Source organism: Rousettus aegyptiacus, unplaced genomic scaffold, assembly GCF_014176215.1.
Source record: "Rousettus aegyptiacus isolate mRouAeg1 unplaced genomic scaffold, mRouAeg1.p scaffold_m13_p_4, whole genome shotgun sequence".
Classification (NCBI taxonomy): Eukaryota; Metazoa; Chordata; class Mammalia; order Chiroptera; family Pteropodidae; genus Rousettus; species Rousettus aegyptiacus.
In genome coordinates, this window is record NW_023416307.1 from 49,490,671 (window position 1) to 49,516,889 (window position 26,219).

A 26,219-nucleotide genomic window follows, 5' to 3' on the forward strand; every position below is an offset into this window, starting at 1 on the left:
CCTCCAACCCACTCAAGCTATTCTGCGGAATGAGGATCTTGCCCAACCGAGCCTCCCATCATCCACCTTGTCCTTATAACTGATAACCTCCCTCCACACCCAGGACTGACACCTCTTTCCAGAGGGAACCTGATTCTCCCCCTTTGTTTTCTAGTTTCTTCTGTGCTGCTGCTTTTTGTCCTTCCAAATAGAAACCCTTATTCCTGTCAAAAACCTCCTGTCAGAAGTTACTACTCTCCTATGTAACGGGTGCTAACGTTCTGACAGAAATCCATGCTCTTGTATCAGCAATTATTGTTCTCCTGTCAGAAATCACTGTTGTGTCAGAAATAACCACTCTTCTTTTAAAAATCTCTGTCTTGAGAAAAATCACCACTCTTTTCAGAAATTCTCATTCTCTTGTCAGAAATCCACTCATATGCTGTCAGAAGTCAACATTTTCTGCCAGAAATCCCTGTTTTCCTGTCATAAACCATCGCTCTCCTGTTGAAAATCCCTGTTCTCCTGTCAGAGATCCCTGTTTCTTGTCAGAATTCATTCTTTTCCTCTGGGAAATCACTGCTTCTGGCTCATCCTTCTCTCTACAGGTTCTTCAGAATTGTTTGTCACACGTTGACATCGGTAGCTTTCCTGTGACGTCCTTACTGCTGGCTGTTTGCGCCTGTTTGCTGCATCTCTTTAAGCTTAGCGCTGGGGTCAGAAGCAGCCTGGGGCAGTGGGCACAGCACTGGGGAACCCACAGTCTCATGTGCCTCCTGGGTGATTACAGACAAGCTGTTTCTTGCTTGCTGGACTTTTTCCTTATCTCTTTGTTAGGGATGATAATATCATCACTCTGCCGGCTTCACAAGATTATTTCATTTAGGTACATGACAGCTCAGACTTTCAAAAGCTGCTACCTTGTCTGAGCCAACATTTCTCTTCCTATAATTTTCACTCACAGTTGTTCCATAAAGCAAGTCTAATACTTCTATGCCACAGCATTTCAACCCTGTCCCTAAATCTTCTCTTACCCAGCAGAAATGCACCCCCCCCACTCCCCCACTCCCCCGTGCGCGCGCGCGCACACACACACACACACACACACACACTTCTCTAATGTCCGGATTAACCTGCTCGGTTAGTTCCTTGTATGACATGGTTTCCAGACCTGTTGCTAGCCTGGCCACAAACACTCAGAACAGGTGCCAACACCCTCTTCAGCAGGAGTCTTGTTGTCTATAACTAAAAGAGGACATCAGAGTACAAGAAAATGAGGATGACCTCATTCGAGGGGTAATCTTTAATTAATTCTGATTTCTATCTTTTAAAGCAAGTTGTTTAATAATTTTGGTAATTCAACCACTAACAGCAACAAATTGCTTACCACACACTTTGCAACTGGGCATCGATGACACCAATGCTGAAAACATCTAGACTGATGGTTAAAATAGGCTTTTCACTTTTAAAATGGTGAATTCTACACTTTTAAGATGGTAAATTTTAAGGTATGTGACTTATCTTCCCATCCCCCCCCCCCAAAAAAAAAACAAGAAAAATTAAAAAGCATAGATTTTGGAGGCAAATATTTTGAGTTTATGTCCCAGCTCTGCCTCTACTAGGCTTCATGGCCTTGGGCAATTACTTGATTTCTCTGTGGCTAGTATGGAATTAAGAATTGCCCCTTCTCCATTTCACTGATAGAAGAAGCTCTCTTCTCCCACCCTATGGAGATATAGAGCTGCCAAGTATCCCACTTTCCTAAACATAGTGATTGATGCAGACATATGACCCAAAGAGGATGAGTCAAAGTCTTGGGCAGGCTGATGTGGATGTTGAGTCAGAACAGGACTCTCTCCTTCTGGAATTATATGCTGTAAGGCTCCTGGGAACCAGGGATACTGGGAGGTCATCTTTTAAATCATAGGGAAAGAAATACTGGAAAATAAAGCTAACACAGAGGAGATGGAAGATTCTGACATCATTGTTTGACAACATTGTCTGAGGACATGGATCCAGCCTAAGCAGAAGCTAGACAACTGGTATTTTCATTTATGTATGCAAATAATTCTCCCCTACCTTTTTTTTTCTTTTAAAGCTTATTTGAGTTGGGTTCCTGTCATGAGCAATCCAAAAAAGCCTAACATTAACATCTATTTTATAAGACACTTGTGAGAATTATCTGTGGTAATACATGTAAAGCACCCAATGGTTGTACATAACAGGTACTCAAAAATTGAAGCTTATTATTACAATGATGATGATCATCATCATTGTGCACAAAAAAAAAATGGGTTCTACATAAGGTAACCCCACAGGGTGATCTGATCATAAACTTCTAACTGGGCAGGTCACAGTAGGTGGTCATGCCCTGGACCTATAACTTCTTTAGTAAAAGTTTATCTTTGCCTTAAACAAGCCCTGTCCATTGTTTCTGTGCATCTGGACGCCTTTGAAATGCCTCTTCAGAAGCAAACCACCCTCAGTAGAACACATGATCTTGTTAACTATCCTGTAATCCAATCTTTATTCTCTCCTACCTTCATGTAATCTTCCTTACTTTCCTTCCTTAATTCAAAATGCTGAAAATAGGCTGCAAATCACCATTCTGAGAAACATTTTCCTCAGTCTTTTGAGATCTTGTTCCCAGGTGTATCCTCTGTTTTGGGTCAATGAAACACTAATAAAATTTTATAAAAATTTTCTGCAGGTTTGGACAGTCTTATGTTAACATCACTGTGTACCATTCTGTGTTTGCTTTATACCTTGCAGTAGCTAAGTCAATACTAAGTAAATATAAAGTAAGACCTCAATAAACATCCTTATAGACAAATTGACATCTTTCCCTTAATATAGAATTTAAATATGAATTAATCGAAATTTTTTTCCTGCTTTCTACTCTTAGGAGATAGACAAATCTGGAAACAGTGTTGAACTGGGGGTCAAGAGATCAAGGTTCCAGTTCTGACGATGCTCTTCACATACTGAGTGCCCTCAGGAAGCTCCTTCCTCATTTTCAGCCTTGGTTTCTTCATTTGTCACATTACGCTATTGGGGCTTGATGATCTTAGTTCTTTGTAAGCCCTAACCCTGAGATTCAAGGGAAAAGACATCAGGGAATTCTTTCAACGTCCCATGATTTCTTGGGGTTGAAAAAATTCAATCTCATACCCTTTTTGCATCCCTCCCCACAGCCTCCTACAATGACATGAGTCAGAGAGAGAGGGGATACTTGCTCTTTATCATTTGCAAGATTCTCTATTCCCATAGGAAGATATGAGGAAGTTCTTTTCCTGCTAATGTAGAAATGTTCCTGAATAGATTTTAGAATGATTTTCAACCAGAAGGCCTGAAATATAATATAACATCTAGAAAAATCAATGGAAACAATACTTTATTTTTCATTCATCAAGTATTCATTTAGGACCTTCGAGGCATATACTATGCCAAGGATTGGAAAAACAAAGAGACTAAAGATCCTGTTCCTGAGGTCAAGGAATCTGTCAAGCACTATTCTCTGAATGTCTTGTTCATAAAGATTTCACTGAAGTTCAGATGCAAATAAAAAATTTTCTAACCTTATTGGGCACCCGCTGTGTGCCAAGACTAGACAGACAAGTTTGTACATTGTCTTGTCACTTGGTTATAACTGAACTTCCACCTCCCAGAAAATCTGATGTGGCTGAGACAGAGACTTAAGCCTTCATAAACTGATTTTTCCCTTTGCAAAGAGGTCCTGACCTTCACAGTCCCATCCTCTCATCTTGGCTGTCTGATCATAAGTGAAGCTCCACTCTGTGGTGGATCCTGGAGCTGTGGTTTGTGCAGGCATCTGATGCCCCAGCTCTGTGGAAGACATGAGACATCAATTTTTACTCAAGCATTTGAAATCATTTTTACATTAAAAATAAATATTTAGAGATTATAGAGTAAATTTTAAGATTTGAACAAATTTAAGATTTATTCATTCTTTAAATAAATATTTATTGAATAACTACTATGTGCCAGACATTGTCCTAGGCCCTGAGAATTGAGCAGTAAATAATACAGTAAAAAAAAATCCTTGCCTTCATGGAGTTCACATTCTAGCAGAAGGAAACACATAAAAACATAATATTTCATCTGCTGACATGTGCTATGCAGGAAAATAGAGTAGGGAAGGGAACTTCAAAGACATGTCCAGCTTACCAAGATTGCTTCAGGCTTCACTGTCAGATTCCTTGGGGTACCTCATTGCCTCTGCCACAAGGGTAGCTTGTGCTAGGAATGGGGGGTTGATGGGGGTGGGGTATAACCAGGAGATGAACTGGCTTAAGAGATGTATCTTGAGCATATTGACCCAAAGAGAAAAGATTCTGAGGGAAGGGAGGAGGTAAGCTCACCCATCCTGTGGTGCCTCATGGCCCAGAACCCACACGTTATATGGTCCCAGTCACGACTTGAAATCTCTCACACTTCTGTGTCTGTATTTCTACCTCCTCACTCAACACAATTCCTGCTTGAGTTTCTCGGATGCCCAGAAGGCTGCCCCAAGAACTTCCTTCAGTTGATCACTAACTTTCATTCATCAAACTTCATCAGCAGTTTTCCAGCTCCACCCCAAGTCCTTTGACCTTCTGGCCAAAGGCAGCCCTACTCTCTGTCACCATTCCACCTCTTATGTCTACGGAGCTTTAAAGCATGCCAAACCCTCTTCTAGCCACACACACGGTGGTGGTTTCTCATGCCCCATTCTTGCAGGGCAGAGGAGAAGAAGGCAAATCAGAAAAGGGAGCTTAATGAGCAGTAGGATGGGGGCTAATCTGGTCGCATAGGACAGAGACTGGTTGTCAAACTTGACAATACATCAGAGTCACATAAAGATTTGTTAAAACAGAGACTTCTGGGATCCGCCCCTAGAGTTTCTGATTTGGCAGGTCTGCGATGGAGCCCTAGAATCTGCTTGTTTGATTCTGGATCCAGGTGAAGCTGTTGCTGCTGCCGCTGGGCCCACACTGAGGTCCACAGCTCTAGGACGACTGTGCCCCAGCCTCCTCTTGGGCCCTTCCCTTCCTTCTAATTTGTGGGCCCTTTTCTCCCTCAACCTTCTTTTCTTCTTTAGCCATCTGGTTTCTTCTCTTGCTCTAAAAAATGCTTTTGGAGTGTGCTCTAAAAAATTATACTAAGTTGCATATGGCTAGTCATAGCTATCATCCCTTCCAGAAAAATATGAATTTCAACTATCCAGTAAACTCCAAAGCTAAGGGAATAAAAGTCTGATGGTGGACTTGAGGTGTCAGCTAGTGCATGGTGGTTGCATTTGGGGGTTCAGAGCCTCTGAAATTGTGTAGGTAGCCATTTATCTTACTTCCTGCTGTGCCTCTTTGTGGGAATGTTTCCTGCCCAGCCTGAATAAGAATTGGAATTCTATGTCCTTCTTCTCTAGAAGCAGTGAGGCAAAGGTGCCCTACTGAAGAGAGCAACTAATGGCAATAATTAAATCCCCTTAAGAGAAAGAATCTCAGTGTCTTTTGTGTTCTGGGAGTGTCTCTTGCTTTGGTGTAAAGAAAGAAAATGTGCTGTGACAGGCTCCAATTCTCCCGCTGAGGGAGGCCCCACTGTGGTTGCATCAGGGCCTGGGTCTTTCTCTGAAAAATAAACTAACCAGAATTTTGAAAAATTAAAGCCATGGCCCTTCACCCCAGTTTTAAAAAGAAAGAGTGGGTGAGTTTAGAAGGGTTGGGGAGGGATGCAAGGATGTAAGGAAGAGGCTGGAAAAGAAGGTATATGGAGAAAGGTCAGCTATGGCCAAACTGTTCATCTGTTCAGAATTTCACCCCTGACCACTTGCCCTCCAATTTCAAGAGGCATCCTTTGGCCTCCCTGCCTCTCACTCTTCCTGAGAAGCAGTCATCTCTCCAGAAAGAATGAAAATGCTTGTTGGAGAAGTTGCAGAGGGGAAGGAGCAGGGTCCATGGGTGGGCCAGAGGGAGCTGTCCCTCCAAGCTGACTTGAGAACGACAGAGATGTGGCACAGGTAGGCAAGCACTGACCAGGGAGCCAGAGGCCTAGATTCTCATCCTTGTGTGGTACAAGTCACTGTTGCTGTTCTCTCCAGCACCCACCGGACTGAGATGACCGCTAAATATCACTTCACACTGAAATTTTATCACCCCTTCCACCATCCTCATCTGCCATGAGAGGTGCCTCAGGTAAGATTAGGGCACCAAAACTGCTTAGATGACATTCATTTTTTTCCATCTCTTATCTCGGCATCAGATAAAATCGCACACAAGGACACGTCTGCTGCAATGCATTTCTCCAATTTGTCCTCAATGACTATTTCTGAAGCCACATTACACACTGGGAAAATTGGCCCATTTTCTCCGCACAAGTGCAAGAGGCACACTATGCTCTTATGTTAGTCATTCCTTCCCTTTTTCCTGCATACACCCTCCCATTCTCCTTATCTGTAGGCAATCACGGATTTAATGTGTATCTTTTTGTGTATTTCATGTGATGTGTTCTTATTTTATGTAGATGGTACTCTTTCATAGAGTGCATTCTGTTTCTCCCTTCTTCTTCCCGATACTCTGCCTTTAAGATCCATGGGTGTTGCTGTGTGCACTTCCAGCCTGCTTTCCCTCCTCATCTCCCCACAACATACTCTGGGTGACCCTCAACTTCCCTGCTACAATGCTATAGTGAGCTTCCTGACAGTTCATCCTCCCTCCCTTAACCTGATTCACCTGCTTTCAGATTTGTAGGCACAATCTTTGAGTTTAAAAATTCATAAATAACTCTCTCTCTCCCGGATCCTTCTTGGGTCTCAAAGACCCTGGCACAACACCCTGGTGGCAGAGAAAGGAGCATTGATGTTTGTGCCATCCTGTCTTATGGCCCTAAGGGATGGGGCTCTAGACCCATGGCCCTAGACAATAGGATCCTCATGTGAATTTTCGTAACAAGCCTAATTCTTTCTTTAATTGGTTGACTGATTAAAGAAAGCATATCTTCCAAAAGCAAACAATTTTCCCCCCTCAGAAACAGTGCAGTCTAAAAAATGAATGTATCCTTCATTAGCAACACATTTATCCTGCCCTTGGGGTCATGTTGAGGAGATTTTGGTGGCACTGGATTTTCATTGCTGCTCTGGGCTCCTTTGAAGAGGATTTGGCCTCAACTAAATTCTTACATCAGTAATTCCCTTCTAGTCAAGAAGAGTTAAGTGGCTTGCTGGTTCCTCCCAAAGCTTTAACAAGATTATATAGTGTTTACTAAATGCTATCTATTATTATTGGGCAATATTTCATGGAAGATTTTCTGACTTCTTTTATCCTCCTTGTCCTTCTTGTCCCTCTGGCTACTTTTTGAGTCAAACTACTTCTTCTTGGAGTACAGAAGTGCTGCACAAGACTCAAGGAGCACTACACAGGGAGCCAGTGGGCCTGGCCTGCTCTTACCCCACCCCTGCCACCATATCCCTGGGCTATTGGCTTAGGACCTGATCTACTAGCTTGATCTCTGAAGGCCTCGGGGTTTTTTTTTTTAAAAAAAGGTGGGAGGTATTGGAGAGTTGGGACCTCTGACTCTTGATGTCTATGATTTTAGTAAGGTTTCAGTATTCCATGAAATTTCCAAGATTTAGCACCTTCTGCCTGCTCCCTCCCCTCATCAGCTATGACTCCCAACCCTCAAACAGCTGATTGTTGTAGCCGCCAGCCCCCAAAAGACACACGGACCACTAGAACTCAATGAATTATAGGAAACACACTCTTTATTCAGCCAGCTGGGTCTGCCAGGGGTACGCAGACCCCAAATTAAGCAGCCCCAAAATGTAGAGGTACAGGGGTTTTAAGCCCAAAACTCTATTCTTTATTCTGCCTGAACACAAAGGGCTATCTTTCTTCTATTCACTACCTTCTATTCACTCACAGGTCAGGTGCGTAAGCAGCGTTACAAAGGCAGAAAGCTTGTTTAGAATGTTATGTTCCTATGATCAATGGCCTACGTTCCCATAGAAATAGTCAAACAGTAATTTCCAGTAAGAGTCATTTTTTTCAGCCACCACATGATCCCAACTCTCCACCATTCCCTCCTGCCTCTCCAGCCACCAGCCCTTTTTTAGGAACCTCTTCATTTCTCACCTCTTTCCCCTTGGTCTTCTCAGATATCTTTCTTCAAGGAAATTTCCATCCGCATCTAGTCTCCTTATTAAAATGATGATTTTAAATATGCAGGGTCTCTCTCTCTCCTCTCCCAACCCTCCCTACTGTCCCACAATCCTCCTGGGGCTCTTGTTAGGTAACTGGAAGCTGAGTATGCTTTGATGGTACTTACTTTGTTCTAGAATTACCCCAGATCCTCAAGGCTCCTCTTGATCAGGAGTAACTTGGGCCACCCTGCCATTTTTACTATCAAGCCAGAATCCCAGGCTACCCCAGGATCCTCTACAGCAGCAGTGCCCAACCTTTTTGGCACCAGGAACCAGTGCTTCTATGAGAACCCAATGCCTGATCATCAGAGGTGGAGCTGAGGCAGTGGCTGCAAATTCATATGAAGCTTTACTCACTTGCTCACTGTGCACCTCCTGTTGTACAGCCTGGACCAGTACCCATCCACAGCCCCAAAGGTTGGGGACGCTTGCTCTATAGCTTCCCCAAACCTGCTTCTTAAGTGAAGAGAAGACAAGGATCAACAAATCTCCTCTGTGGTAGACTAATATGCTTTTTGACCTTTTCCCAGTTAAATCAAGCCCACAGAGATTTAGTATCTTCTAAGTGCTTTGAGCTATCATTCAGCCTCAATTATGCATTCTTTCAGGCATCACTCATTCCTCAAACATAGGGGAAAATAGCTCAAGAATGCCAAGATGGATACACAGCAGAGCCCTGGCTTTCCAGAGGTCACAGTAAAAGGGGGCACACAGATAATAATGGATGGAGATCTGCAGACGGGTCCCATCTCCTTCTGCCACACTCAGTGCTCTCTCCTGAACGCTGGGGCCTGGAGGACAGGTTAGTGGAGGGAAGGGTGTGGCCAAAGCTCTTTACCTAAGCTATTATCACTCAGTTACAAGATTGCTCACAAGCACACTTGTTCCCCTGGACAGAGTGGCATACACAGCAGAGCACAAGCATCAAGAGGATGATAAAGACAGAGGATTGTACAGTGATAAATAGACATGTTTATCAACATGCCCTTCTGTCAGAGCTTTCTCCTTTTCTAATCCACCTTGCCTTCCTTTTCTCTCAAAAACCCATCTCAGTGCCACTCACAGGGGAGGGTGGGAGGCTGGAAGTCATCCCTGAGGGGACTTATCTTAGTACACACGAGGACCCTGTTATGGCTTTGGACAAGCCAAGCAAGGAGATGTCCTGTGTTCTTAACATAATGATACAGATGAAAGAACTCTTTCTAACTTGGAGTTATCTTAAATCCACATCCATTTGCTAGATATCAATTTTTAAAAGAGTTCTAAAGTTTTTGGTGTCACTGGTAGTCATAACACTAGATCATATTTTTAATGAAGCTTTAGTAAAGACAGAGCAAGTACTTAATAAAATGCATAATACACTCGCAAATCTATACACAACTATTCAGAAGCAAAGAGAAAATGTGGGCTTTTTTTCTCTGACTGACCTACCCTTTCTCATGCATCTTATCCCTGTTGTGTAATGGGAAGAAAGATAATGGTGACTTGCCAATGAACAGTAGCCCAGTCTATTTCAGTTTTGAGATGATCTTTGAGATGAATGCTTACACGTTCTATTTTTCCTCTCCCCGCATCCTACCCCATGGTAGCGGCAGGGTATATGGGGAGTGGCCTTGGAGCTCTTGTCTGTCCAGTGCTGGCCTTTGGGCCCTTGTGGGCTCCTACTGCCAGCAAGGTATCTGAATAATTTCTGGCTTCCACAGGGGACCATGTGCTTCATTCAGGGCCTGGCGTATCTCCCTCAATGGCTCAAACCCTCTGAATCTTAGCTACTACCTCCATCTAACCTAAGGCCTCTGATGTGGGCTCACTCTGCCCCTCACCACAGAGCCACCTGTCATGCCCACTGGCTTATACCTCATTTCTATTTCCCGAGGGACACATGGGGACTTACAGGCCCTGCCATGGCACATGACTTGAGTAAGGCCTGAGAGCCATGATGCAGGCAATTTTCTGAAGAGGCCATTTTTAGCTCTTACTGTAGCCACCTCCTGTTAGTAATGGGGTGCTGCAAGCCAATTTCCTTATAGAATGCCATCATAGAATGGAAGGCTCATAAAATACTTTTGCTTTTGGCATTCCCCCAAAACTATCTAGCATCCTCACCCTTCTGGATTTCAAACTTGGGGGTGGAGTAAACTACAAACTCTGACCTCGTTATTTCTTTCCCCAATTTTTATTTCTTTTACTTCTCCCAGTGCCATTTGGAGTGGATCCCCACTTCTCATATTATATTCTTTATCTTCTCCATCTTCCATAGGGTAGCCCTCACAGCCTCATCACCATGCGTAAAATAGGGCCCCTCTCTACAGTGTAGAAGGAATTACAAGTGACGCTCCCAGGCTTGGCTTTTGATATGGGAGTAGCCAGACAACCAGGAACTAACAACAAAGACACACTGCTTTATCATCCTTAAATATTGCCATTACATTTAATCTTTATGTATGAATCCCACTTCTTAGATTAGATTGTTATGTAGGAATACATGAAGGTTAGGCAGGTAATATATATTTTTTAATCACTACTACATGAAAGTCATCATGCTGAGAAAGGGGAAGACAAATGACCAGACACAGTCTCTGGCCACACGGAACTAATATTCTATGAATGGCGATGAACATAAATGATGAACAACTGACCTGCAACATAAAGTCGTCAGTGCTTGAGAGTTACAGAGCAATGGCTAAACCAGGAGGATTTTGCAGAGGACGTGGATGTGCTTTGGCTGAGATACAAGTAGGAAGGGAGTTGAAGTCACAGATGACTCATATTTCAAGATCGAATTCAGGAATATGGAGGTTTTTGAGGAGTCTAGTTCCATTTTGCTGCAAGAATTACAGTTTTAATCGCTCTTCACACATTTGGCCTAGTTTCTGGGTGTTTCCTGGAGTTCAAATTCACCTTGTGAGCTGCTGCATGGATTTGCATTCTACATACCTGACTGATATCTAATGAGAAACTAAATCTAGAGCAAAACTTGATTCTTTCAGACTTTGCGCAAAGGGGGAAAGAAAAGGCTTTTGAAAATAAAGTTAGCCTATGAAATGCCTCCAAATATTCTCTCTCCTTTTCTCCAGCAAACTGATCACTTAGCCACCCTCATCATTGCCAGCAAGAGCTATAGCTACAGTTATAGCTATATATTATGGAGAGCTGAGAAGGTTCCACAGCAATGAGGATCCGGGAAGGTAGACGATACACTCTTTAGAAGCTGGTTTAAGTCTGGGAAACCCTGGGCACTTGCAGATGCATTGATGTGACAAATATTTATTATGTGCCCACTATATATTAGGCTTTGTTCTAGGCATTGAGAATACAGTAGTGAGAAAGAGACAGAAAGGGCTCTGCCCTTCCTACCTTCTAGCAGAATGTGTAAACTATAAATAAGTAAAAAACAAATGAAACAAGGACTACAAACATATCAGAGAGTGGCAAGTGCTATACAAAATAGTTAAAATAAAGTGATGGGCTAAAGAGAAGCTGGTCAGGGAAGTTCAGCAAAAAACATAATACTTCCTGTAGGCTTCTGAATTGAGCATAAATGACTCTGTAATTGTTATTGGAGTAAATTGTGTTAATTGCCTCCTGCATTCTCTGGAGCATTTACATGTATATTTTTGACACCTATAGTTTATTAAGTATTTAGCAATAATTTAATAATAAGCACACTTACCTTGTTTCTAAGCTTCTATTAGATTGGACTAGAATAGTTCTGTCTACTCTTATTTAAAGTGGATGGAGTAAAAGAGATTGCTTTTGGGCTCAAACTGCAAATAAATCTGATAACCTTGCCTAGAGAGTAATTTCCATGAAGATAAAATGAGGAAAGCAATTCATTCATTAAATGATGACTCAGAGGAGAGGAAATGAGGGCATTGGATATAGGGAATATGGACCATGAGATGTGAGCAATCTTCTCATTTATAGTTGATGGGAACATTATATCTCCTTTTAAGTCGGTCATTTAACAGAACCAATAATCAACCATGGGTCATTTCCACCTACAATAACCTCTTGTTTTATCTGAAAGGATCCTCTTAAGGATGCACAATGCTCAGACACAAAGGAAGAAAGTCTTATTGTAACATCCTAAAACAATAGAATATCAGCCGTTGAAACCTCAGGTTTCTGAGACTTTACAGAAAAAATCACCCATAGGAAAACAAGCGCGCTCTGGGAAAAGGTCAGCTCTTGCCAGTTTGGAGGCTGGCTTGGCACCGAGTGGGCAGATGCAGCCGTCCCCTCTCCCAGGGAGGACAGCTAATGAGCTCTGCTTGAGGATTTAAAGTATTATCGATTTGTCCATGACATTCAAGTATTTCTGAAGATTAGAGTTTGAAATATGTATTTTCAGAACATTTTACCCCAAATGATCAAATCTAATGGAGATTAGAATGATATATAGAAATGAAAGGATACTTGAGCGGTTATTTCTTTAAATCTCATTATCCTTTTGATAAACCAATTAGCTTTCTGTCCAACATTGTTTAATTTTATTTTTCTTTATGGTGAGATCAAAAATTTTAAGTATCGTTTCTCAAAGTTTCCATTACTGGCAGGACTCTAAGCAAGCAGTCACCACATGCTGAATAGCTTAAAGTCACAATACCAGATGGGAAGGATCTAAAGTGATTCTTCCTTTTTGTCGTCTCTATGAGAAGGAAAATTTGCTATGACCTCAGAGGAAAACATCTAGGTGAGGTGAGAATTTATAAAAGCCATGAAGAGATACTTGTATTTCGGCATCACAGGAGACTAGAACCAAGCATAAGCAGAAGAGCTAGTTACGTGGGAGAAAGAGGAGTGCCTTCCGGCTGAGGGGAGCCACCTTCTCTATGCCCTTTGGCTTGTTCAATAATATGAACAGTCCCTGCTGAGCAGGGAAGTAGAGCTGACACTCAAAGTGCAAGAACTGCCATATTGGAAATGTAGGTGGTTACGTATACGGGAGTACTGGAATGCAAGCCCTCTTCTGAGAACCGGCCCATGTTCTCTTCTCAAAAAATCCACTCTCCCATCCCTGCAAAGATCTGCCATCACCCACACCTTCACCTTCTGCCCAGCTGCTCTGACCATGAGTAGACATGCACCCCCAGCTGAATTAATCAGACGCTCTCTCTTGAAAGTGTGCAACTGGGTCTCAGAAACATAATAGATTTCTGCTAGGCATACGAACTATGAATTGGATATGAAGTTGGGATTGGGGCACATGTTTGGATGTGGTTAAGTGAGCAGAGAAATGTAATAATGAAAGCAATCTTGCAAAGTGCAGGACACTGTTCAAAGAATTTTGCATATATTGATTCCCTCAATCTCCCAGAAATCCTATGAGGTAAATATCATTATTATCTTCATCTCCACTTTATAAATGAGAAAACTAAAGAACAGAAGCTGAAGGAACTTGCCCAAGATCACGAGCAACTAGGTGGTTGAACTAACATTCAAATCTAGGCATTTTGACTTCAGAGATTGCCCTTAAATGTATGCTAAACTGCTTTCTGGGGGGAGAGAGGAAGAGGAGAGGAGAGAAATAAATGAGGCATGTGCCTTAAAGAGTCAGAAATAAGAGACAATATAGCTCTAGAAAGAGAGAGAGAGAGAGAGATCTGAAGGGACAAGCCAGCCTGGCTCTCATCAGTTCTGTAGTTTCTGGCATTGGTTCCTATGAAGTCTGGCCTTGTTTCCTGCCTTTGTTTTCCACCAGGTTCCTCTGTTTCTCATGAATTTTCTTTTTTGCTTAAGCCAGCTTGAATGGGTTCTGTTCATTGCAGCCAAATGATCTCTGACTCAATAAATTGTAATGAGAGGGAACATTTTCCAGCAGGGGGTCTGAAACAAGATAGAATTGTGTTATGTTAATCAGCTACATGAGTATGTGAAAGATGTTTTAATTTTGCTCTTTCTTAAATCCACACAGGATGCTAAGTAGGGATGATCTAATTGTTTTAATAACCAAGATTAAATGTCATACAAAAGCATGGTTTAGAAAAGGGAGCAAAATCTATGCTCAGTTAGCTGGGGACTATATACCATCATAGCTTCACTTCCACCTGGTGGAGTTGAACCTAAATTACAGGGATAGCTTTCTAAGATAGGAGCAAACCAAGGACTGATCAGCTAGAAGAAGGGAATAGATAATGAATTCTTAATTAGTCTTCACTTCTGTTTCTTAATTAATGTATTTCTAATTATTACATGAGTTCTCCACTGCTGCATTACAAATTATCCCCCAAAACTCAGTGCCTTAAAACAATCATTATATTCTCTCTCATGGTTTCTGTGGATCAGAAATTCAGAGAGGACAAAACAGACATGAATTGTCTTTGCTCCGCAATGTCTGGGACCTCAATTAGGAAGAGGTGAAGTCTGAGGGGCTCTAATCTGATTTGGCAGGCATCATCACTCATTTGTCTGGCTATTGTTGCTGGTTATTGGCTGGGACCTCACTCAAGCTTGTCTTTCAGAATACCTACATGAAGCTTCTCTCTGTGGTTTCTCCACATGACCTAGTCCTCCTCACAGCATGGCAGCTGGGTCCCAAGAGTGAGCATCCCCAGAGAGAACCAAGTAGAAGTTGTATGACATTTTATGATCTAGACTCCAAAGTCACATAGCATCCCTTCTGCCACCATCACAAGCCTGCCCAATTTAAGAGATGGGGACACAATCCCACCTCTCAAGGGAAGAAATATCAAAGTCACAAATAGAAGATTAAATTGAATGGGATATATTACAAACATTTTAAAAAAAAAACTACCACAGAGACAAAATATAACAAATGTTAATGTTTTTAAACATTCACAGAAGTCTATTAGTGTCCCACTTTTTAAAAAAGCAGAGCATTTAGTGAATTCTTAAGTGGTCTGATTGAAAATTTCATCATTTGAAAATAACAGGTTACAGCAAGGGGAACTCATACTCCAGACTTGGTTCCGCCAAAAAGAACTGTTAGTGACGTGAAACTCATGAGAGCTTGGGAGAGAGTGTCCATCCCATTAAAGCAGGGCAAGTCAGAGGCATGTCTTCAGACTTACAGACTTAAGGAAAGCCAACTTCGGAAAATTCAAATAGGTGAGAACCTCTGAAAAGGAGTATAGCTCAAAAAGGATGGCTCTAAAAGTAAAATTCAGAACCTAAAATTGTGAATGACCTTGATGAGGAAAAAAAAAAAAAAGAGGAGTTATCCAATGAGCTGCTAATGAGCTCTGATTGTAAGAGGACACACACAAAGATAGAAGGAGAGGCACAAAAATCAAGGCGGTGTATAGAAGAATGTCACAAACTTTTACGAATGTCAGAGGAAAGCAAAGCACGTTCAGTGTTGAGGTTCCAAAGGTTGGGGGAAGCTAAAGATAAATGACCAAGAAGATCCTTCTGACTACGTGCAGAAAAACAAGGGAAGAATAGGCACAATCCATTTCCAACCCCGTGATATAGTCTGTTAAAACAACTAGTTAACAAAACACACGCTTAAGAAAATTTTCATAACAAATACAATTTTGCAAAATTTCTTACCATTGATATAAAGAAAGCAGAATGCTTTTATTCTTTTATTATTTTCTTCTTCATCATTATGGACTTTCAAAGTTAGGATGACCATATGTCCTAGGCTACTAGGATAGGCTCAGTTTATATCTGTGGACCAGGTGTAATTATTAATAGTGTTCCATGTCATTCTCAGTTTGTGTCCCAGTTTGAATACTGGACAAAATAGGACAGAAATGGCTGCAAAATAACCTGGAACCAGTGCAAAATTCAAATCAGAGGCCCTTGTTCAAAAAGTAGGAAAGCAATACTGTTAAAAGTACTAAAATATAAAACTTTTTCCTTTCTTCTGCAGTTTCTCTTGACCTGTCATGGTGGTTTTTATTTGCTATTGTGTGATATTCTAAGTAAGGAAAAAAAATTTAACTGTTAACATAAATTTTACCTTTCATCTTTATATTGTATAATGCCAGTTTTAAGTGCAATATGAGAGCACTTAACTTATATGTAGAAATACTAAAATTATATAATTCATATCTTATACTTTGTACATCTATATGTATTTTATTCTTATCAGAACAGTGAAAATGCTGCAGTTTAGACTTAACCTTTGGATATGTGCACATTCTACCAACACTCATTACCTTTGGCTTATTAATAGAAAGAAAGGACCAAAAAGAAAAGCAACTATGGGTTTGTGGGTCCCAGGCCTGGCTGGTCCCGGGTCTGACTGCGATGCAGGCTCGCAGCTAGGAATAGGACCCTGGATTTAGAATGTTACACTAGTATAGTAGAGCTCCTGCGCCTAAAATATGTAAGCATAATTCAGCTTATTGTATCACGCATGTGTGGCTGAATGCCACTATTGTACTCTGCTATGTGTGGAGCCATGTGGTCCCCTGGGGAGAAGAAGGGGAGCACAAGAAGGGGAGCAGAAGAAGAGCAGAGCAGAAGTGTGCTCCCCGCAATAGAACTGCATTCCCTGCAGCAGAAGCACACTTCCCACAAAAGCTGGAGCCTGCTGTTTTATTCTCATGTCGGGCCCCTCGTGCATTCTTCCAACTAAGTGTCTCACCACCTAAACCTTCCTTCTCGATCCGCTTGGTGCTGACAGGGTTGTCTTATCTTCCTCTTTTCTTCCATGTCATAACATTCAGCATAAGTGATTAGCTAATCCAGAGAAGTGACATGAGTAAGAAAGGGTATGACAGAGTTCCTTGGTCATTGGTGTTTCTTAAAATACCACTGCCTCCTGTATAGAGTAAGTTCTGGTTCTAAGGGAGAACGTGGCTTCTCAAATCTGTCCTCACCCACTCACTTAGTCATAGATATAACACACTTTCCTTGTACTCACTTCAAGTCTGGCCTAACTCCCTATAGGATCCCTCGGAATTTTGTACTAATGGGATTTGTGAAGGCTATATACAAATGGAGGGACAAGGAATGATGTGTACATGTTGTACACATCTCCTCTGTCCATATATGTGCTCCAGTGTCTCATCAGACTTCACTTGCAAAGCACAAGTTCAGAGGTAAAATCAAGAATTGCAAGATAGAGCAATAATAGTTATTAAACCATGGTCATATATATGGCTAGGAAGCCCTTGAGTAAGATAAAGATTATATACAGTTTCTTGAACTCGAGTGTGCATCAGAATCATGTGGAAGGCTTGTCAAAGCACAGATTATTGAGTACCACCCCCAGAGTTCTGATTCAGTAGGCCAGGGGTAGAGCTCAAGAATTTGCATTTCTAACAAATTCTCAGGTGATACTGATGATCTGGTCCTGGGACCACTCTTTGAGCTCTGCTGGGTAAGAGCAGTGCATCTTGCACTTGATTGTGCTTACAAATCCCCAGGGTATCTTACCAAAATGCAAAATCTGCTTAAGTAGTTTTGGGGTGGGGCTGATCTTTCTGGTTTGCAGCCACACTTTGAGTAAGGGGCTAGAGTAGATAATGAGTACTAGAGGAGGAAGAGGGAGTGGGATTTGAAACAAGCTTTAAAGCATGGCTAAGAATAGGATTGCTTTAAGTGAGGATGAAGGTAGAATGCCTCCCAGGTGGGGCAAAGGAGAATGTGCAAAGAGAGGAAGCAGCAAGAACAGTAAGTAGATGGATTTGATCAGAGCAGAGGCTGTTCTTGGGGAGTAGGGAACTGAGGGTGGAGAGACAGGCAGGGCCAGAATGCAGAATGACTGTCTCCCTAGAATTGACAACTTTGGGGAGTATGCCCGAGATGTAGATCTCCCAAAGAAATTATATCCATTGTCATTAAACCCTGATCATCCAGTCAAACTGGCAGTCCCTGACGGACCAAACAGTCCAGGAGTTTAACTTTCTTTGGAGGAGGGATCCTGTGTTGATTTCCAAGGCAGCACAGCAGGGTAGGAGAGGCCTGTCTGTGTTAGGAGATCTGGCTTTAGGACCTGGCTCGGATGGGTGACTCTAAGTGAACTAGGCTTGTCCTTCTTTTCTGTAGGATTCTTTTATATTATATTGAATAATGCCAGTTTTAAGTGCAGTATAAGAGCATTTAACAACTTGTATGTAGAATCACCAAAATTACATAATTCATATTTCGTAGTTTGTACAAGTATACGTATTTTATTCTTATCACAACAGTTAAAATACTACATGGTTTCTCAGATGATCTCCCAAGTCCCTTCAAACAAAAAGATTCCACAGTTTTGGGAACCTGCATGCTCCACCCATGTCAACACTGCTGCCATGAGTGTCAGCACTAACCAAACCCCCCGGTGTGCTGGGTCAGGACTGAACAGGAGCAGGCGAAACAGACCTGGTGGTTCCCAGAGCAAGAGGAACTTATGGCACTCCTGCTCCTGCTTCTTAGTGTCTCCTTACAGTGTTAGGGGCTGAGCCCCCAGGGACCAAAGCGGTGCCAACCCTCAACGAAACATTCCCAGGAAATTTACCTTGACCACTATGATCTATAGCATATCCAAGGGCACCCAGAAAGGGTAGAGGGTGGTACTGTAAACAAATTACTGAACAGCCTAAATTGCACACCTTGCATCTCTTCCTCCCTCTCTTCTTACTGAATGAAGCCACAGTCTCAGGTTTTAGGGGCAGCTTTCGGTGCCCTGGGTGGGGACTGTTGCTTGAGTTTATCCTGGGTGGGAGGGAAGGGAAGGTCATTCTAGCAAGTTGTAGATATTAACTAAAACTGTGTACAACAGATCAGAGAGTTTCTCTTTGAGGGCTGGAAGACAGAAAGTGTATCTACTCTGCGGTAAAAATAGAGAGAGCATCCTGAGTTTATCTGCTTTTGTTTGTCCAGCTCTTATCTTGGTTGAGAAAAGACTCCTGGCCTCACCCCTACTCCCCAGGGAGGTGGGTAAGCCCTGTTCATTGAGGTTTTTAATTCCTGGGATAATCCCTTCCTTCCGTGCCAGGTGGGAGGTGGGGAAACCCCCTGTATCCAAATCTTTGATCTGTGTTGAAGCAAAAGAGAAAGACTTCTATAAAACTGTCAGGGAGATTGGAAGGGGCCTTGAAAGAGGTTGTAAATGGACAGTTCACCTTTGATCATTTGCCCTAGATCCTTTTTATAGCCTAGGATTATGGGTTTAGAAGTGCCCTTAGTGTGTCCCCACTGGAGCCATGTGACTTAAGAACAATTAGATTATTCTAAAAGTTTAGAGAGATTGTGCACAAAGGACTTTCATTTTCACTAAAGAAAAAAGAAAAAAGAATAGAAAAGAAAAGAAAAAAAGAAAAAACATCAATCCAAACCATGAAGTTGATCCCTGAGTTAGTAATAAACTGGAAACCCAGTCCGTCTCTTTCCATGTAATAGGATACACTCTGGCCTGGCAATTCCACTAAAATCTATTAACCGGCAAGAGTATGTGATGTATTTTTATTCTCCACACTCCCACACCCCAGAAAAAGGAAACAAAGCATTTGCTGTCTCTCACTGTTGGATTTTTATTTTATGCTATTAAAATGTCAGAAAAACAGAAACTTTAACAGTCTGACTTTTTTCACTTGGGCATAAACAGATATTGGAAATGACTGCTGATTTCCAATTAATGTGTGTGGTCAAATACTTCATAGAAAGTAATTTATCTTGGCTCTGTGTGTGTTTCTCTAAATGTCTCTATTCCAATACCACTTGAAGAGAAAAAGTCTATATCTGTTCATCTTCAAATCTAGTCGGTGAAAGATTTCATCTTTTGCTAGGAAATACTACAGTTTCCTGTCAGTGTTTAGGGAACATTTGTGATTTAAGGAAAGGGAGAGACTTTTCAAATGTGACCTATGCTAACGCCATTAGCCACAGCCCTCCTGCTTGCTTTCTGAGCTCTCCTCTCCTAGGAAGCATGACCTTGAGTTCCCCTGCAACCATACTGGTAGCCACACCCCAGGAGCATCCCATTTCCTGTGGTAGCCCTGGCTTCCCATGCCTGCACATCAGTTGGGAGGCAGAAGTTAGAACCATGAGAAGCTAGCAGGTTGGCCTGGCACTCAGCACATCTCACTGCTTCCCAGACCTGTTCTGAGCCCATTGGAACAATTTCTTCCTTTGTTTTGGCTCTAGATGCCTCCCTCCTTCTCAGTACCTTTGGTCCCCCATTAAGACAGAAGTTGAATTAACTACTCCATTGGCCAATACTGAGCCCTGAGGCTCAGACAGGGCTTCCACCTTTTTCTGCAGCAGGTCTAGCCCCAATTATAAAATTACCTAGTACATCATTATCCCTAGGAGGGGACAGCAAGCACTTCGTGTACAGTTAGGACATTCTTCCTCGCAATGAGAGAGCCATGGAATTGAATGCAGTCATTGTTCCCGAATAAGAGCCTGACATCTGCATGGGAGGGCCCCAGAGCTGGGAAAGTGGACACCAACCTTTTGTAGCTGGACACCATCTACAAACTCAGAGCAGACTCCTAACGACTGATGAGTAATGTGAACAGCAAGGGTCGGGATCCTCTTCAAGGAGCTGATCAGGGGAGTCCTCATAAAGAAAAACATTTAAAATGTAAGATTTTCCATTTTTGAATAATTTTTCCTGTCTTCGGCTACTCCTCCCCGCCCCGCCCCCATCTCTCTTTCTCTCCCTCACACACGTGCACACACACACGCCCCACAATTTCACAATTTCCTCTTTCCTTCATGATTATCAACAAGTACTGGAGATTTTTTCCCCCTGCCTTTGCCCAATAGTGCATAGTTTCCTAGCGTGCAAATAACAAGAAAATTCGTGAACTCCAGATGCTTACATCTGTAATACAGATGTATTTAAATATTCGATGCTTGGGACTTTATGGTCCCCACATATCCAGTCAGAGTAGTCAAAACCTCAGGCAGTTTGAGAAAAATCAGTCTAAGTATTCACATATTCATTTGTTCATCCAACAAATAAATCCTGAATGTCTTTCATGTGCCAGGAACTATCCAGGGAACACAGAGGAGAACAAGACAGAGAATTGTTTGGTGATACAGATATGCCCTTGGTGGATTAGTCAGACTTCTCACATTTTTGCTGTTGCTTTGGCTCTTTAAAAAGCCTCTTTTAGTGTCCTCCATTCTGTCACAGCTATCTCAGGCTGTCGGCTCATATCTGGTATGCACGCAGTTTGGACTGCTTGCAAATGGGGCATCATTTCCACTCATTCTCATTGTGACAGGATCTATGTGCATATTGTAATTTAAAATTCTCTCTGTTAGAGGTTACTGGTTATCTTAAGTCTGTGCCTGGAACAGTGAGTTACAGAATGGTAGACTTTCAAGAGGCCCAGTAGTGATTGACAGACAGTGCAGAGGGGCCAATCTTCTGGGGGAAAGAATGGTAGGGTAAATTAGAAAAAGTGAGTGCTTTTTAGACCTTATTATTTCTGATGTGTCCAGACTCACCTAGGCTTAATAGAAGAAGAAGCTGGAGCCCTACTAGGTCTGCCATAGGAGAAGGTACTTTGCCAGAAACCTGGGAAGTGGTCACAACAGGATGGAGGGGTCAGGCCAGGGGGAGCAGACTTCCAAGTGCAGGAGACAAAGCTGAGTGTAAACAAAGGATGAGGCTGGACAAGGGAGACAGCAGCAGAGGTTTCTCATCCAAGAGGTCCCTCAGTGGCTCAATGGATCATTTTCTCAGCTACTTACCCCGGAATGTCTTAAAGGCCCTGAGCCACAATTGGCAGGTTCTCAGGACCCCTGGCTTGTAAACTTGGAATTCTCACCCAGTGATCTTTTCACAGCTTTCCACAGTTGATGATTCCTCACGTCTGTATGTTCTTCAGCAGCTGTCCAAAGACCAGCCCCTGGAGGAGTTGGGAACTCAAAAGGGTACTAGGCTCTCACATTTTTATCCGTGAAAAACCTAACAGGTAAATTCTGCCTTACTAGGTAAATCCAAGAGAAAACCTCTGTGACAAGATTTACAGGACAGATGAGCAAATCTTTGTGATGTATGCATTCCATTTTTATTGGGAGAAGGTCAAGAAATAGTTTCTGCAATCCTGCCTAATCAGCTCTTTCTCATTCTCCGTCTCCTTCTCTTGGTCCTTGACCTTTTCCTGGCCCTCCACTTCTTAGTGAAGTCTTCCTCGAGTCCTCTCTAACCCTTACACAGTCAGACTTTGTGCTTCCCCATCACACCCCTGATTGAATTGGGAACTTGGGAATGTGTTCCTCAGTTTGCTCCACCACATTTTCAGCCCCCTGGTGGTGAAGACCCTGACTTGTTTTTCTGTCATCTCTCGCATAATGCTCAGCACAGAGTAAAGGTGCTCCATTAAGTATTTGTTAGATAGGTGAATGATGAAGGGAATGAATAAAGGAGTATTAAGGGGCATCTGATATGGACGTCAGGTAACCGGGTAGACACCAATAACCAGTTTGTCATCAGTGTGCCAGGGGCCCACTTCGTGCCAGGCCCAGTGATAGAAGGACAACATTGCTGCCTGCTCATCTTCCTCCCAGCCAGAAAGCCTTCTCTACCCCTGGGGCTTGCCCTGATAGGAAATAAATCTGTCTGCATTTTCAGGACCAGAATGAATGCTCCTTCAGATGGTTTCCTCATTAGTTTCCATTCAAATTGCTTTCTCCTCCCAAAATGAAATTATTACCTCCAAAGGTATAATAATTTCTACAATAGATTGTTCTATAAAATGACTCCCTTCTGCTCACCACATCCCTGCCCACCCCCCGCCCCCAACCTTGCCATAGCATTACCTTCTTTCAGTGTTTTCTACAGCTCTCCGTTGGGCTCCTTTTTCCTTCTCAGATAAGCTTCATTGTCCCCAACCTGAGCACAGCTTCCCCAGCTGACCTTGGAACCCATTGCCAGGCATCTGGTAGGTCTCAGCCTCAACTCAGCATCCCTTGGCTTTGTAGATAGATGATAAAAGAACAAGATCGGCCCTGTCTTCTTAAGTGCAGTCCTCACCCTGCTGCCTTCCCAGGCCCTTAGCTCCAGGATTGTTTAGTCTGGGCAGTTTCTGTACCTGATGTCTCAGCAAACTTGGATTAGACAATTGAAGATTCATTTAGAGAGTGGGGAGTTCTGCATGTTGTCTCAGTGGGATTCACCTAGTTCTGAATATCTTAGCCTAGGAAGATTCCCCTCACCTTTCCCAGACTCCTCTCTTAGTGAACTACTGATATCTACGAGGGCACCAGCCACTTGTGGTGGACCAGCAAGGAGAAAGAGTACTTGAGTGGGGTGAGGTGGGTGGGAGGTATAGAGCAAGGTAAAAAAAAAAGAAGAGGCTGGGGTGAGTGGGAACCAGAGCAGGATTCAAAGGAACCAGGCCAGCGGCACTGTAGGTCACCTCTGGAAAATCAGAGGAACAGAGGTGCTGGGGGCTTATACCCAGGGCTGCTAGTGAAGAAAGCATGTTTTTGGAGGGACTGAGAGTATAACACACGCACACACACATACACACAGAGTATCAAACGGTACTCTCTCAATCTACCCCAGGCTAGAAATCCAGACAAGAAAGACGTATTGGGGTCAGGTATCCTGTAGGTGGTGCCCACTCAGTCGCTGCAAGGACTAATACTGGTTACATTAGGAAGGAAATAGCGTTATTTGGCTATGACTTAGGGCAAAGTTACATGAGAAAAATGCCAGACAGCTATTTGCCTCTCTAGATTCACTCTCCCCTTCTCCACTCTGCTTTCAGCACTGAGAGAGGACATGGGGTTCATGTCCTCTGGCTTGTGATTGGTTTCGGCCAATGAAGAGCCTCCGAATTATAGGGAAGGAAGAGAGCGATGTCAGGTATTTATTTCCCCGGCTCCACCCCTGTGACGTGGCTTTGGTCTGGTTGTTTCCTTTCATCAAGGCATCCCAACTCTGCACAGCTCTCTCTTTCCTGATTCTAAAAACCCATCCCTCCCCTGGGCCCATTGGACTCAGGGATAGTAACAGCTCTGCTGCTGCTGGCCTTGGGTTTCTGAACTCTCCTGCGTGGTTGTCCCCCACTGTAACCATGTCTTTGTTATTAATTGGCTTCTTCATAAATGAAACCTCCTTGAATTATTCTAATTTGACAGTGCTGTTTGTCCTGTGTTGGGACCCTGACTTACAAAGATAGAAAATTGTTTTTCAGTAAGATTCCCATTTCTTTTTGAAAAATCCTGTCATGATCTCAGCTAAGAGAGGGAGCTGATCTGTCAGGTGTCAGAATAGCTGCTTAAAGCAACAATGAGCCAAAATGAAAGTAATGAGGTCTTTAATCACTTACTGTGATGGTGTAAGCAAGAGGCTAAGGGCTGGGAATCAACTGTGAAGGACATGACCGGGCAAGGGGCTGGAGACCTAGGCAGCAACTCCCTCCAGAGACTGGAATGTACACACAGGCTGGGAGTCAGATCTGGTGGAACGGCAGCTTTCCCAGTGAGGCCTGCCAGGTGAAGCCTTTGTAATCACCTTGGGGCAGGCCTGAAAAGTCGCACATAGGTTCTTTTAACCAGGAGCCGGGCTCCTCAAATACATACACACACGAAATGGGGGTATGTACTAAAATGTTAACAGTGCTTTCTCCAGATCAGAGCTGTCAAATAGAAATGTAATATCAGTCACATATGTAATTTTATGGTTTTTAGTAGCTACATTAAACAAGAAACAGGTGAAATTAATTTTAATAATATTTAATCTAATGGGTCCACAATATAATTTCAAGCACATGTTTTTTAAAGTTATAAATGATATATTTTAGATTCCTTTTTTAGTACTAAATCTTCAAAATTCAGTGTGTATTTTTTACTTACAGCATGTCTCAATTCAGATTTTCACATTTCAAGTGCCTGAGGGCAATACATGGCTAGTGCTACCAGATTAGACAGTGCAGCACTAGATGAGGGGATTGTGGATTCTGAAAAGTATTTTTCAAGTTTTCCGCCACCAGCATGTGTTTAAAATTTTATTTTATAAGTCTGTAAATATGATCATATCTAAGTTTTGTTTATTTTGGTTTAGTAAAATTTTATTTTAGTAAAAACTTCCTCTTAGAAATTCTAGCGTTGTCTGTGATGGCCTAAGAAGGAAAGGGGCTATTTCCACCTTGAGTGAGTGAGCCAGCTTGGAAAATATTGACTGGTTAAAAGCTGCACTTGGTCTGGCCTTGGAACCTCAGCTAGAGGAGGCATGGCTGCGGTAGGCAGAGGGCTGCACTGGGGTGAGCACCTGGGCTGGCTAAGGGCCTCTTCTCTGCCTGGTGGTGCACCCTGCATGGTCTGAGCACCATCTGGACCAAAAAAACTGGGATACAGCCTAAAGGAAAATAGGCAGCTTTTCCCAAATAACTCGTTGTTTTTCAAGGAATAGTGGAACACTAAGTTTCAGTTCTAGAGGTCGAAGGAAGATTCGAAGATGCAGGCCAGCTCTGCTCTGCCCTAAAAGGTGTTTGCTGTTGCACTTTGCGACAGTAAAATCATAATAATTATTTGCAGCAGAGTACACAGTCCTAGCCTTGTAGGAAGCACTTGCAGGTTGGTTAGCTGGTTGGTTGATTTAGAAACAGGTGCAGCGAGAAGGTAGAAGAGATCTTACCCTGTGGCTAGAGGCAATGTGGAAATAGAAAGAACGCCAAAGGGGGCATAGGGCCCCCCTCCCTCTGACCTCTCTAGTGACCTTGAGCAAGGCACTTCCCTACCTGGGACATGTCTACTTCTCCACAGACAAGGAATTAAATTAGGATCACAAAATAATCTCTAAGACCCATTCTAATGGAAGCATTTTGTGATTTTTGCCTCTGCAGAAAGCATTTAAAAGTCAGGCAGCCTAACGATGAATTTGAAAATGACTTCCAAGTCTGACTCCTGGGACAGCTGGAGCCAGAAGACGAGAGAGCCTGCAGTTATCATTAGGACCAATATCGTGTGGGAAAGAACTGCCCCAGAGCCAAGGGCCTGAGCAGGCAGAATTTAGTGAGAACTGCCTGGGCAGACAGCATTAGCAGACACAATACTGCTGATTTTTTTTTTTTTTTTCCACTAGAAAAGTCCTTTTTGTCCGAGGAAATACTTTCCACAGCTCCAGGGGGCACTGGTCATTTCCTAACAAGATTTTTCCTATGTTGCACAGCTGTGG